This window comes from Sminthopsis crassicaudata, chromosome 4 (assembly GCF_048593235.1).
Source record: "Sminthopsis crassicaudata isolate SCR6 chromosome 4, ASM4859323v1, whole genome shotgun sequence".
Classification (NCBI taxonomy): Eukaryota; Metazoa; Chordata; class Mammalia; order Dasyuromorphia; family Dasyuridae; genus Sminthopsis; species Sminthopsis crassicaudata.
Genome location: NC_133620.1, coordinates 3,309,556 through 3,321,562, shown reverse-complemented (window position 1 = coordinate 3,321,562; position 12,007 = coordinate 3,309,556).

Below are 12,007 nucleotides of genomic sequence, written 5' to 3'. Positions count from 1 at the left end.
AGGCATTATGGAGTGTTTAGAAGTTGGTCACATGCTGAAGGTACCAGAGCCATTCACTGCATCTCTGGCCATCATTAGTCATCTTGACTGTGTCCTGTTATTGAACTTTGATTCAGGAGGAGAGACTGAGGCTGATGATATTATGCAATTCTGCTTGGCTTAAATCCATTTTGTGCACAAATCAAGGCCCACCCCCATGCTATAATTGATGCATTTTTAAAAACAAAAAAACAATATTACTTGATATCTCTGATCCTCAATTTCCCATCTGTCAGGTATGTGTGTGGGGTCAGCAAGATACAATCTCTGATCATTGAAAACTCTAGAGAAAAAAAATATTTAAATGATAGAATTTGCTTTGTGTGAAGTCCTAGAATTTAAGAGTTAGACCCTTGTACTTAAAAAAAAAATAAGAAAAATAGGAGTGAGGGAAGGAGAAAAAAGAGAAAAAAAGAGATTAAGACAGGTCTTATGATCACGAGACATGAAAAAACTTTAAGAAAACGATTGTGCTAAAGTACATATGCATAAAGACAGATGAAACCAAATAATTCGCTATGTCTCAGACATATAATTATAATTTGAGTTCAAAAACCAGAATCCCTATTTTTTGGTCATGATGCAATTTATATTAGCAACATGTTAAACTGTAGGGTGACTTCTATAGTGCAAGATCCAATTGCTGACCTGAATCCCAGATAAGGGACTAAATTTTCTTCCCTGTATTAACATAGTAGAGTGGCTGCCAAGATCCCATCCATGAGGACAGGACATTTTAATCTAATCATTCCACTCCATGGGGATACTCTAGCTTCTCCTCCACCCCATCCATTAGAAACATCAACTCCCCATATTTTTTATTTATTATTCCTTAATAAAATTAATTTGGCAACCCTGGCTGTGTGATGTTTCTTATAATCCCAGAACTCAAATCCTCAACATTTATATTTCAATTTATTAATTTTTCAGAAGAGGAAGTGAAGACTCGAGTTAAGTGACCAGCTCATGATGAAGCAGATGATGAGCTGTCAATTAAAGGCAGGGCTTTTCATCAGAGATGCAGTGGTTTTCACTGTACCATAGTACATCTTATTGATCAGGGGGATTCCTAATCTTTTTTATTACAGGCTCTACATATCCTCCAAAAATAGTTTTTTTTTACCTGTTGATGTATAGGTAAGAACACCCTAATTGATGTGATAGACAGGAAGGGGGTTTTCCGCTGGTCTGAGATTTTAAATTGAGTAGTTGCAAGGCAAAATATGAGAAATGAAATATTAGGGAGAGTACAAACCCCAGAAAGAAAAGATCAAATGTATTTATGTTGTCAGGTTGCAGAGTCCTGGAGATTAGGGGGAATCAGCAAGTGTAACATCAAGAATAAATCAGTAACAAATGTGAGCTCTCATTCTAATCAGATATTATTTTGTTTTCTGACATTTTTATTTTCTTTCCAGAGTCTGGGCGAACCTGAGTGCTAAGAAAAGTGATAATTAATGATTATAGTAACCAGGATAAGCTTTATAGTGCTCTGGGAAAGCACAATGAAACTCAGCCTTCAATCACCTTTAAAAAATTTGAAAGGTGGTGCTCTGGAAAACTTCTGAATAATGTGGAGCTAGACATTATTATTATTATTATTATTATTATTATTATTATTATTATTATTATTATTACTAGGATAACAGCTTCCAAATGTGGAAGTCCCAATAAAAAATAAGGGATTATTTTCTAGTTTAGGGGGCAGAAGACAATGGTATCCAAGAAAATGTTTCCCTGGACTATAGTTCCTGTGCAAGGAAGAAGTTCCTTCCTAGGTTCCTTTTTTCTTTCTCACTGACTAACAATTACAATCACAATTTATGGTCTGTTGCTAAAGGAATATGTTGTCTATAATTCGGAGTTTTGGGAAAAAAAGAAAGCACTATTCACTGGGACTTGGAGGTTTTGTTCATAACCAAAAGGAGATTTTGACATTATATGTGGAATCATCTTAGAATAAGGAAAAGTTGTATTCAGATCCTGCCACAAACAATTGAAGTTTTCCTGCACAAATAATGTAATCTTTTTTTAATCATTAATTTCTGCATATGTGAAATATCGATACTAATGGCACATATAAGATTATTGAGAAGCAGATGATAGCACATATGGACATCGCTTTCCATATCTTAAAACACTATGCCAACTAGAGTCATAATCGTTATTCTTATGGGAATCCTGCCACCAATCAATACTACGGAATAGAAATATGATGGTTCTCCTGGAAAGTCTAAGAGCTATCCAGTCAACCATTTTTCAAGGATTTTGGATAGGGTCCTATGTATTTACTTGAACAGGTCTGAACTACTCTGTAACTTGCAAGACTAATCACAAACTATTCTCCCCAGATCTCAGTAAGCTTCGGTCCCCCTACGAACCAGTACTTCCTTTATGCCCTAATACTTCACCCCCAGCCCCAACCCCATGGATGCACACATAAAAAGCAAACCCCTGATTGCCAATATTGTTTCCATGATTTTGTTCAAATCGTTTCACCTAGCCCCAAAACACATTCCATCCTCTTTCTAACTGTCCAAATCCTACTAATTTAAGCCCTTCTCTAATTCTACATTACATATGAAAACCTTCCCTCTAAGTGCTTAGGGAGTCCACGCAGCTATTTGCCTTGTCTAAACATTTGGAGTATTCTTATTTTGGTTTGTATTTGTTTTGCATTTGCTATTTATTTTTTGATATGCATTATGTATTGTGACAGATTGGATAGATTGTGAGTTGTCAGTAAATAAATTCTTGTTAATCAAAGTACTTTGAAATTTTTATCAGATTTTATGTTTGACCAAGCCAGTCAATGAAACATTGCTTCTTAGTAGAATTAAATTAGAATAATCTGCTCCTGTTTATCCATCCATTCACTCATTTGCTCATTCATTCATTTATTCTTTTTTTTTTTTTTAAGGAACTATTTCATGAGCTAGGCAATGTGGCCTTTTGAAGAAAGGAATGCCATCAATTTAATTAATCAATCTCCTAAATCATACTATTTAAGTAGTGGGTGTTTTTTAAATGATTGTTGATAGATAGCCCATGCTTCATATACCTTCATAATATGCATAACTATAAATATATACAGAAAAATATAAAATAAAATTTAATTTTGGGGCAGAGTAGGGGTCAAGAAAAATTTTATGAAGATCTAATTCCATAAAAGCCAATCATCATTCCAAGTGCTAAGATTTAGAAAGTCAAAATTGTCCACAATTTTATTTCTTTCCCTCACCTATATAATCAAACTTTTTTCAACACTCATAAATAGCTTTGGCTATTACCATGTTTTCTCATCTCTCCCTACTCCAGACTAAATAACAATTGCAATTAACAAAAATCTTTAATAACTTGATCTAAGTCTATGAATCCTTTGGGAAAGCTTTGTGAGAAGTCACATTTTGGTGATATATATATATATATATATATATATATATATAGATAGATAGATAGATAGATAGATAGATAGATATAGATATCTATAGATATAGGGTAATATATATATATATATATATATATATATATATATATATATATATATATATATATATATATATATATATATATATATATATAGAGAGAGAGAGAGAGAGAGAGAGAGAGAGAGAGAGAGAGAGAGAGAGAGAGAGAGAGAGAGAGAGAGAGAGAGAGAAAGAGAGAGAGAGAGAGGGGTATTTTTTTTTCCAGATAGGGAAGGTATGCTTTTCTTTGATCCCAAGTATCACATTTCCAAGATCATTGTCTAAATCATGACTAAAATATTTGTTTGACATTAAGTGGAATATGGAATTTTAAGTTTCTCAATAGGTTTCTATAGAACTGTTACCAATAAAATTCTGAACCCTCAAACGGTTGCAGTAAATGAACAACCTTAGTGAAGCAGTTTAAATTTTTTCATACACTCCTGCAGAAATGAGTGTCAAAACTCCATATGCATTCATACACTGATGCAAAAAGGGGGAAAAGCCTTTATAATCTAAAGTTAGACCCTACTCCTGTCTTCAGAGTTCTGCTTGGCCAGAGTCCTTTCAGTTTCTAGTTTTCACCATCCACTGCTTTTATGTTGCTCCTGAACAGGCTCTCCTTCTCTGGTCATATATTCTATCTTCAAAGATGGCAACTAGCCCCATCTCTGGAGTGAATAAGATAATATTAACCTATTAAGCAAGCTCAATGAAGAAGAGCCTTCTCCCAGCCACAGACCCTGGCTATTTTACATCAGTTTCTAGCCAAGCCCCCTTCACTAGGATTTTGCAGTAAGGTTAGTTCTTTCTTCTGAAAACTGATTGGTCAGTGGTACTTATTCTATTTCACCTTGAAACTTGAAACATTTTGTGGAAACCTGAGTATTTCTCTCATAACCAAATTTCATGGCCAGTACTCTTAAGAAAAATCACCAGAATCATGGCATGATAGAAAGAGAGGCAGATTAGATAGAATGCTCACTCTGCAATCTTCAAAATCAGGATTCCAATCTTCTCTCGGTTCCATAGTAGCTCTGGTCCAAGAAGCCAGTGATTGAAATGCTCTGTCTCCTATTTTCCTCTTTGTCAAATTGTACTAATTAATCGCCAAACTTTTTGTTAAACGGTGGCTATGTGTCAGGTTCTGTGGATGAAAAGGACAAAGAAAGAATTCCTGCCCTCAGTTTATAATCTATTTTTGAAGTCAACATATACACATGTTAAAAAAAGAAAAAAAATCCTAATTTACTTGGAGAAGGGAGGAAGACACTAAAATCTGGGGAAAGGGGAAGGATTCTAAGGAGTCAAGTTAGGAGACAGGATGTGAAGCCTGTGCAGAGGCCTGGAGATGGGCATTCCGGTGCCATGTGTGAGGAATAGCACAAAGTCTCCTCTGGCTAGACTAGACAGTTTATGCAAGGAAGTAATGCAGAAAAAAAGTCTGGAAAGGTATTGTGAGACAGATTTTGAAGACTTTTAAATACCAAAGAGTACAATTTAATTACTTAGTACCTAGTTTACCAGGATTTTGTAAAGCTCAAATGAGATAATATATGCAAAATGTTTTGCAAACATTAAAGTCTCTTTAAAATGCCACATATAATTATATTCTGAATTCCAGGCCTGGAATTGAGACACTTGGATATCAATCCTAAATCAAATCCTAACTCTGTGACTACAAGGAAATCATGATTTCTCTGAGCCTCAGTTTACACAACTATGAAAAGTTAGCCCTTCCTTACTCCAGAAGTGCATGGGGAAAGGGAAGCATTTTGCAAAATATAAGCCACTTCATTGATTTGAATTTGGGGGTTAGATTAGAAGAAAGATTTAGGGAGTAAAAATACATGTGCACATGCACACCCCTTAAAATACAGAACATTTTCTCGCATAAAATTAAGAGAAGGAGTCCAGATTGCCCAGAGCTAGAAATATCTCTTGAATCAGACTGGCTCAGAATGTGCATCAGTTGCAAAGAGAAGTGACACTCAGAAGAGGCCAAAAGAAAGATTGGAGTAGAAATTGAGTACAGAATGAAAAGGTAAAGGAAATAAGCAATAATCTATGGTAAAGGATCATGGATTTGGAGCTCAATTCTCTTGGCAAGAGAAGACAAAACAGTAAGAGACACCTATCCACCATGTGTAGGAGGCAGGAGACTCTGGGCAGGGCTGAATCTGGAAGGTGGGAGGAAGATAGCTTGTCATAACTGAGGAGATCACAATCAAAGCTAGGGAAAGGCTCAAAGTCCTCCTCCGTGTTAGCACTGGAGACCTCATGTCACTTGAGTTTTACTTTATTTCTGTTCTAACAACATCCTCTTTACCTTTAAATGTTTAGATCCTTTCCTTCTTTTCTGGTCAAGTGTATAATTCTCACTTCTCTTTCTTTCCTTCAGTTTTCTTCTCTTTGATAGTTGGAACAAATCCTCAGGTTTTTTATTTTCATTTTCTTTTCTCTTATTGATAGATATTCTAGGGATTTACATTAAAAGCATGCACGTGCACACACATACACACAAACACACCACCACCATCACTACCACCACCTAAATAAGAACATCTTTATATAGAAACTCAGAGTAAATTTGGGAAAATACAAGGCCAAATATAAAATCGTCAACCTGACTGGTCATCATTTCTCTGGATTAATCCTTTCTTGTTGCTTCAGGTGAAGTGAATCATAAATAAATAGAAATGCATAAAACCCTGATAGATTTACACATTCATGCATTTCTTCCCCTGAACAGCATGTCAGTTTCCTAAAAATCTACATAATGTTAAAGAATTTCTTGCTCCCATACCAATGGATTTGAGGGGCTGAGTTGTCATGGATACACACCTTGTTTTGTTGGAGAACTCTTTCAAAATGGAGCATGTCAGCGCCTGCTTGGCACATCTACACTGATATTCCAGGTATTTTACAGTAGTAAATAAAATTAAGCAACTTGGCAATTTATGCAGAAAGAATAAACACATTTACCTGTACATATTTTAATAAATCTGCTTTTACTGACATTTAAAATATCAGCAAGTGGAATATGATCTTACTCAAGGGAAAATGCAATCAGATGAGGAAGGCATTGCTCTTGCCTCATAAGATTTTATTACATTCAGTGTAGGAAGTGATCAAATGTAAAAAAGAAGAAAAACAACAGATAAAATAAGACACTGGGTCTATTTTAAAATAATATTCATTCTTCATGTGTGAAGTGTTCTTTTCTTTAAAAAAAAATTCTGACTCATTTCAATAGTGAAGGAATTTTCCTCTCAGAATATCCAATATCCTCACATCTCATACTCATTCTTTTCCTCTTTCTCCTGTGTCATCTTAAGTTTATCTTTATGTGTTAGTTGGTGCCATGAAGGGGGAAAATGCAATCTAGAAGTGTTAAAAGAGCAAAGCTTAAAGCTGGTACTTTCTTTTTCTCTCCTATCCGAAAAGTCATGGACATAAAGGATGTCAATGAACAAAGACTTTGGGGAGTAGTTATTAAACAGCAGCTTCTGGAATAGGAGGATAGAATGTGATTCCCAAACACAGAGAACACAGAACAGACTCAACAGCATCCTTATTGAGAGGTCATTTATGGTGTGGTGTCTATGCAGCTTTGATTTAAATATATATGTAGAGAGGAAAAGTTCATACTGGAATAAGTGTGTATTGCAGTGCCAGGAGGTCTGTAACAGAAGGAGAAAGAAGCAGTCGAAAATATTGTCTGTCTTAGCCTTTCTCAGTTGCTCAGCTTGCATAAACTAACAGGTTTATCAATCCCAGGGAAGTGAATTCCAATATGGGCAGTGTGGTAGGAATATATTAATATGTATTTCCTGGTTTGCATTCAATTAACACTTCTGCTATTTAGCACATGGAATGGCATCATTGATCACTCCTTCATGTATATAACGATGCAAGGGTGGGAAGTGCCTTTTTTATTCACAGTTTATTCATTTATTCATTGAATAAATATTTATAGAGTGCCTCCTATGGTTGCTGAGGAGGCTGGGATAGTGGGAAGAATGTTCAACTTGGAGTCCCCAAGATGCTCTACTCTTAGCAGGTGAAAGATTCTGGAAAAGATCCTTAACCTCTTGAAACCTCAATTAACTGTCTAATATAATAAATTTGTAATTGGTCACTATTTGTATTGCAGAAGGACGCTCTTATACTCAAGAAATCATTAATCCTTAATCTAGTTCAACATCAGCTCAACAGAGAAGCTACGGGATTTATTATGGCCATAGGTTGTTCATCATTTTTTTAAATTAATGATTTATATAGTCATCTACGTCATAGAAAAAATGTCACTGACACAAAGATGGGAAAGAAATCCACCCCAATGAATTATAGGGAAGATTCATACAGTGCCAGATAAAAGAGTTTAAAAAAATGAATATCATTTGTGGTACATATTAAAAGAGCTCTAGGTTCCAGGAATGATGGATTTGGAGGTTCTCTATAGATAGGTCTACAGACAGGAGTGTTGGTTTAGTTCTGAATGGTCCGATATATAGGAAAGACATAGAAAAAGATCAAGATGTTGGAAAGTCATCAAATCTACACCAAACGGGGTTCCTCTTTAGTCTAGATAAAGCACTAAATGACAATGTATGAAGAAAAATGAATTTGGAAGGAAAGAGACAAGGATGGAGCAGATAATAAAGTGAAGTCAACTTTCTCTTCATGATGGATAAAATCAGAGCAACAATGTGACATGGGCTACCTGGCCATGAATGAGGCACTGCAGTTCTAAGTTCCAGACATGTCCAATGGCTGTCTTTCATGTCACCTGCTCTTTATCCTCTGCAGTGGCTACCAACTTCTCTAATCTCCTTTAAGACTTACAAAAGTAATACTTTTACAGGAAATCTTCTCTATACCTTGGCAAATTTTGATGATTGCCTTTTCCCAAACATTTCCTATTTATTTTATAGCTTACTTTTCATGTATTTGTTTAAATACTCTCCCCCCTATTATTTTATAAGCTCTAAGAGAGGAGATACTGCCTTTTGCCCCCTCTTTGTTTTTTAATCCTTAGCATGGCACAGGTATACAAATATACATGTTTATTGCTTGATTAACACAAGCATCTCTCCCACAATTCCTTTGGTATAAATAACTATCAAACTCACTCACTTTATCAATTGAGATATGCCCAGGATAAGATGGTAGGTGAGTCAATAAGCATTAATAAAATTCTTATCAGAAATGGGCCGTTGAGTTAAGCCCGAATGATAATACATTTAAGAAGGACAGTCCATACCCTCAAGGAGCTTACAATTCCTTTGGGAGGAGGGGCAGTTTAAAAAGAAGCTGAAAAGCTGAGAGAGGGAAAGGGAATGGGGGAAGAAGATTCTTGGTAAGGAGGCATATTAAACAAAATGTGGAGAGCAGCCTTTAGAAGAGGGAGATGAGCCATGGCCATTCCAGTTCCTGGGTATCTTCTAAAAATGAAAGTTTTACAAAGAACCTTCGAGTCAGAGAATAGTCAAAGATGGCATTTTTCCCATGTGAATTCCAGGGCTGGAGTGAGGCTTCAGAATGAAGAGCTGGATCCTGAGAGTGGAAGTCTGCAGTGCAGCCTACAAAGGGACAAGGACATCTTTTTCAAAAGCAGGATTTGAACTCCTAGCCCTGGTATGTGTCCAATGGGTGATGAGGCTTTTCTTGATAAGTGTTTATAAATAAATAAGCTAATTCATTTTTAAGATCATTACAAGATGGAGAGAGAATACCCACAGAGAACTTTTGGGGACTGAATGCGGATCAAATATAATATTTTCATTGTTTCTTATTTGGTTCTTTGCATTTATTTTGTTTTCTTCTGCATTTTTTCCCATTTTGATCATGAAAATAGGTATAGAAGAAATGAACATTTAGCATATATTTGATTATTTGCCATTTCAGGGAAGGGCTTCGAGGAAGGGAGAGATAAAAATAATTTGGAACACAAGGTTTTCCAAAGGTGAATGTTGGAAACTGTCTATGTATGTGTTTTGAAAACAAAAAGCCTTACAAAAATTTTAAAAGATCATCACAAGAGTGCATTGTTATGTAGATAATAGAGATAAAGCAGCATATTGATGGTGAAGATTAGATGATTCTATCTAATACTTAATGTGCAACAAGAAAATGGGATTTACACACATATATTGTATCTAGGTTATACTGTAACACATGTAAAATGTATGGGATTGTCTGTCATCAAGGGGAGGGAGTAGAGGGAGGGAGGGGATAATTTGGAAAAATGAATACAAGGAATAATGTTTAAAAAAATTACTCATGTGTATATACTGTCAAAAATTATAAATAAATAAAATTATAAAAAAATTAGATGATTCTACCATAAATCAGTTTATTTTTAGGATTGCTTTTAGCAAACATCACAAAATAGAAGGCACCACAGAACTGTCTAATCCAATATATTGTTGTTGCCCATTCATTCTGTCATGTCTGACTCTTTGGGACCTTATAGACCATAGCACATTAGGCACTTCTATCCTCCATGATCTCCAAATATCTGATTAAGCTCATGTTCATTGTTTTCCATTGCACAAGTGATGTCTTTTTTTGGTCAGTTGTCCAGATTTACGATAGCTTTCCTTTCAAGGAGCAAGAGCCTTTTTAATTTCATGGATACAATCTCTGTGTGATACAATCATTGATCTCAAGATTATATAATCTGACACTGCTTCCATTTCTCCTTCAGCTATTTGTCAGTGTCTTATGGGATAAGTTGCCAAGAACTTAGAATGTTTTTTGGAAATGTTTTTCATAACTTTATGTAATGTTCAGGCTTTCTGGAGAGCTCGAGATCAACCTGAGACCTTAGTCCTAGTGGAGAAGTGATGAAAGCAGAAGAACCACCACGAGGCTGGTCAAAGATGGAATGTCTCATTTCCAGTCCTTCTCAGCCCTTAAATACCTTAGTATGGCTCCATCATTAAGAATGATGATGTACTGAATACGTGTGAACTAGAGAACCATGACATCACCATGCTAAGTACCAAGTATACATGTGAACTAGAGAACCATCATCTCATCAGTTCCATTGAGTCAACACCTTGTTATGGTATCCTTGTTTCAAGTATACCTCTCCAGAGTTTCACCCTGTACAACTTCACAAGTGGTTTCTTAATGGGGATTGGGGGATGAGGATATAAAGAGAATCTGAAACTCAAAAGTATTTTTTAAATGTAAGAAATATTTAAAATGTAACTGGGGAAATATTAAATAAATAAGAAAAAATGTCAAATATCAAGCCAGCTTTTACACTCTCCTTTCTCACCTTTAATAAGAAGCTTATTAATATTTCTTCACCTTTTGACATCAGAGCAATATTGTCTAAAAATATGAGATAGGTGTTAGGTCTCCTGGAAAACTTATTCTAACTTTCGATTCGTGCAGTCTGACATTTTGCATGATGTATTCTGCAAATCAGTTAAACAACATGACAATATCCACTCTTGTCATACTCTTTATTCCATCTTAAACCTATCAATTATTTCATGATAATTCTAACTTCTAACTGCTGCTTCTTGACAGGCTTTCAGCCACCTCACAAGAGAAATATGATCATTTGGTCCTCTTATCTTTTGGAATACTTGCCACATTTTGTTGTTATTTAAGTAGTCAATAAAGCAGAAGTGAATGTTTGTTTTTCCAAAATTTGCTGTTTGGCAAATCTTGCCAGTTTGGTGTCTAGTTCTTCCACCTCTTCAACTCTCAGTTCACATATTGCTGAAACCTAGTTTGCAGAATTTTTAACTAATTAATTATTATTATACATGTAAATTCATTTTTAACATATTTCTTTATGAATCATTTTAGGAAAGAAAGACCAGAAAAAACAAAAACAAAAACAAAAAAAAAAAAAAGAAAAGAAAAGAAAGAAAGAAAAACTAGGAGAGAAAAATAAAATATAAGAAAAAGGAGAAAAAAAGTGAACATAGCTTCTTTTGTTAACATTTTCTCCATAGTTCTCTATTTGCATACAGACGTCATTTTCAACATTTATTGGGATTGCCTTGGATCACCAAAGCCTAAGAAGAACCAAGTCTTTCTTAATTAATCATCCCACAAACTTGCTGTTACTATATACAATGTTTTCTTGGTTCTGCTTGTTTTACTCAGCAGATGTTCATAAAAATCTTTTGAGAGCTTTCTAAAATCAGCTTGATTATCATTTTTATAGAATAATAATATTACATTACTTCAATATACCATAACTTATAAACTCCAATTGATGAGCATGCATTCATCTATTCATTTTCCAATTTTTTGTCATAACAAAAAGAGTTGCTACAAACATTTTTGCAGTATGGGTCCTTATACCTCCTTTGTGATTCCTTGAGATACAGACCTATTAGTGCACTGCTAGTTCAAAGATGTACATAATTTTATAGCCTTTAGGGCAAATTGTTCTCCAGAATGGTTGGTTTATTTCACAATTCCACTAACAATGCATTAGTGTTACAATTTTCCCACATCCTCTGCAA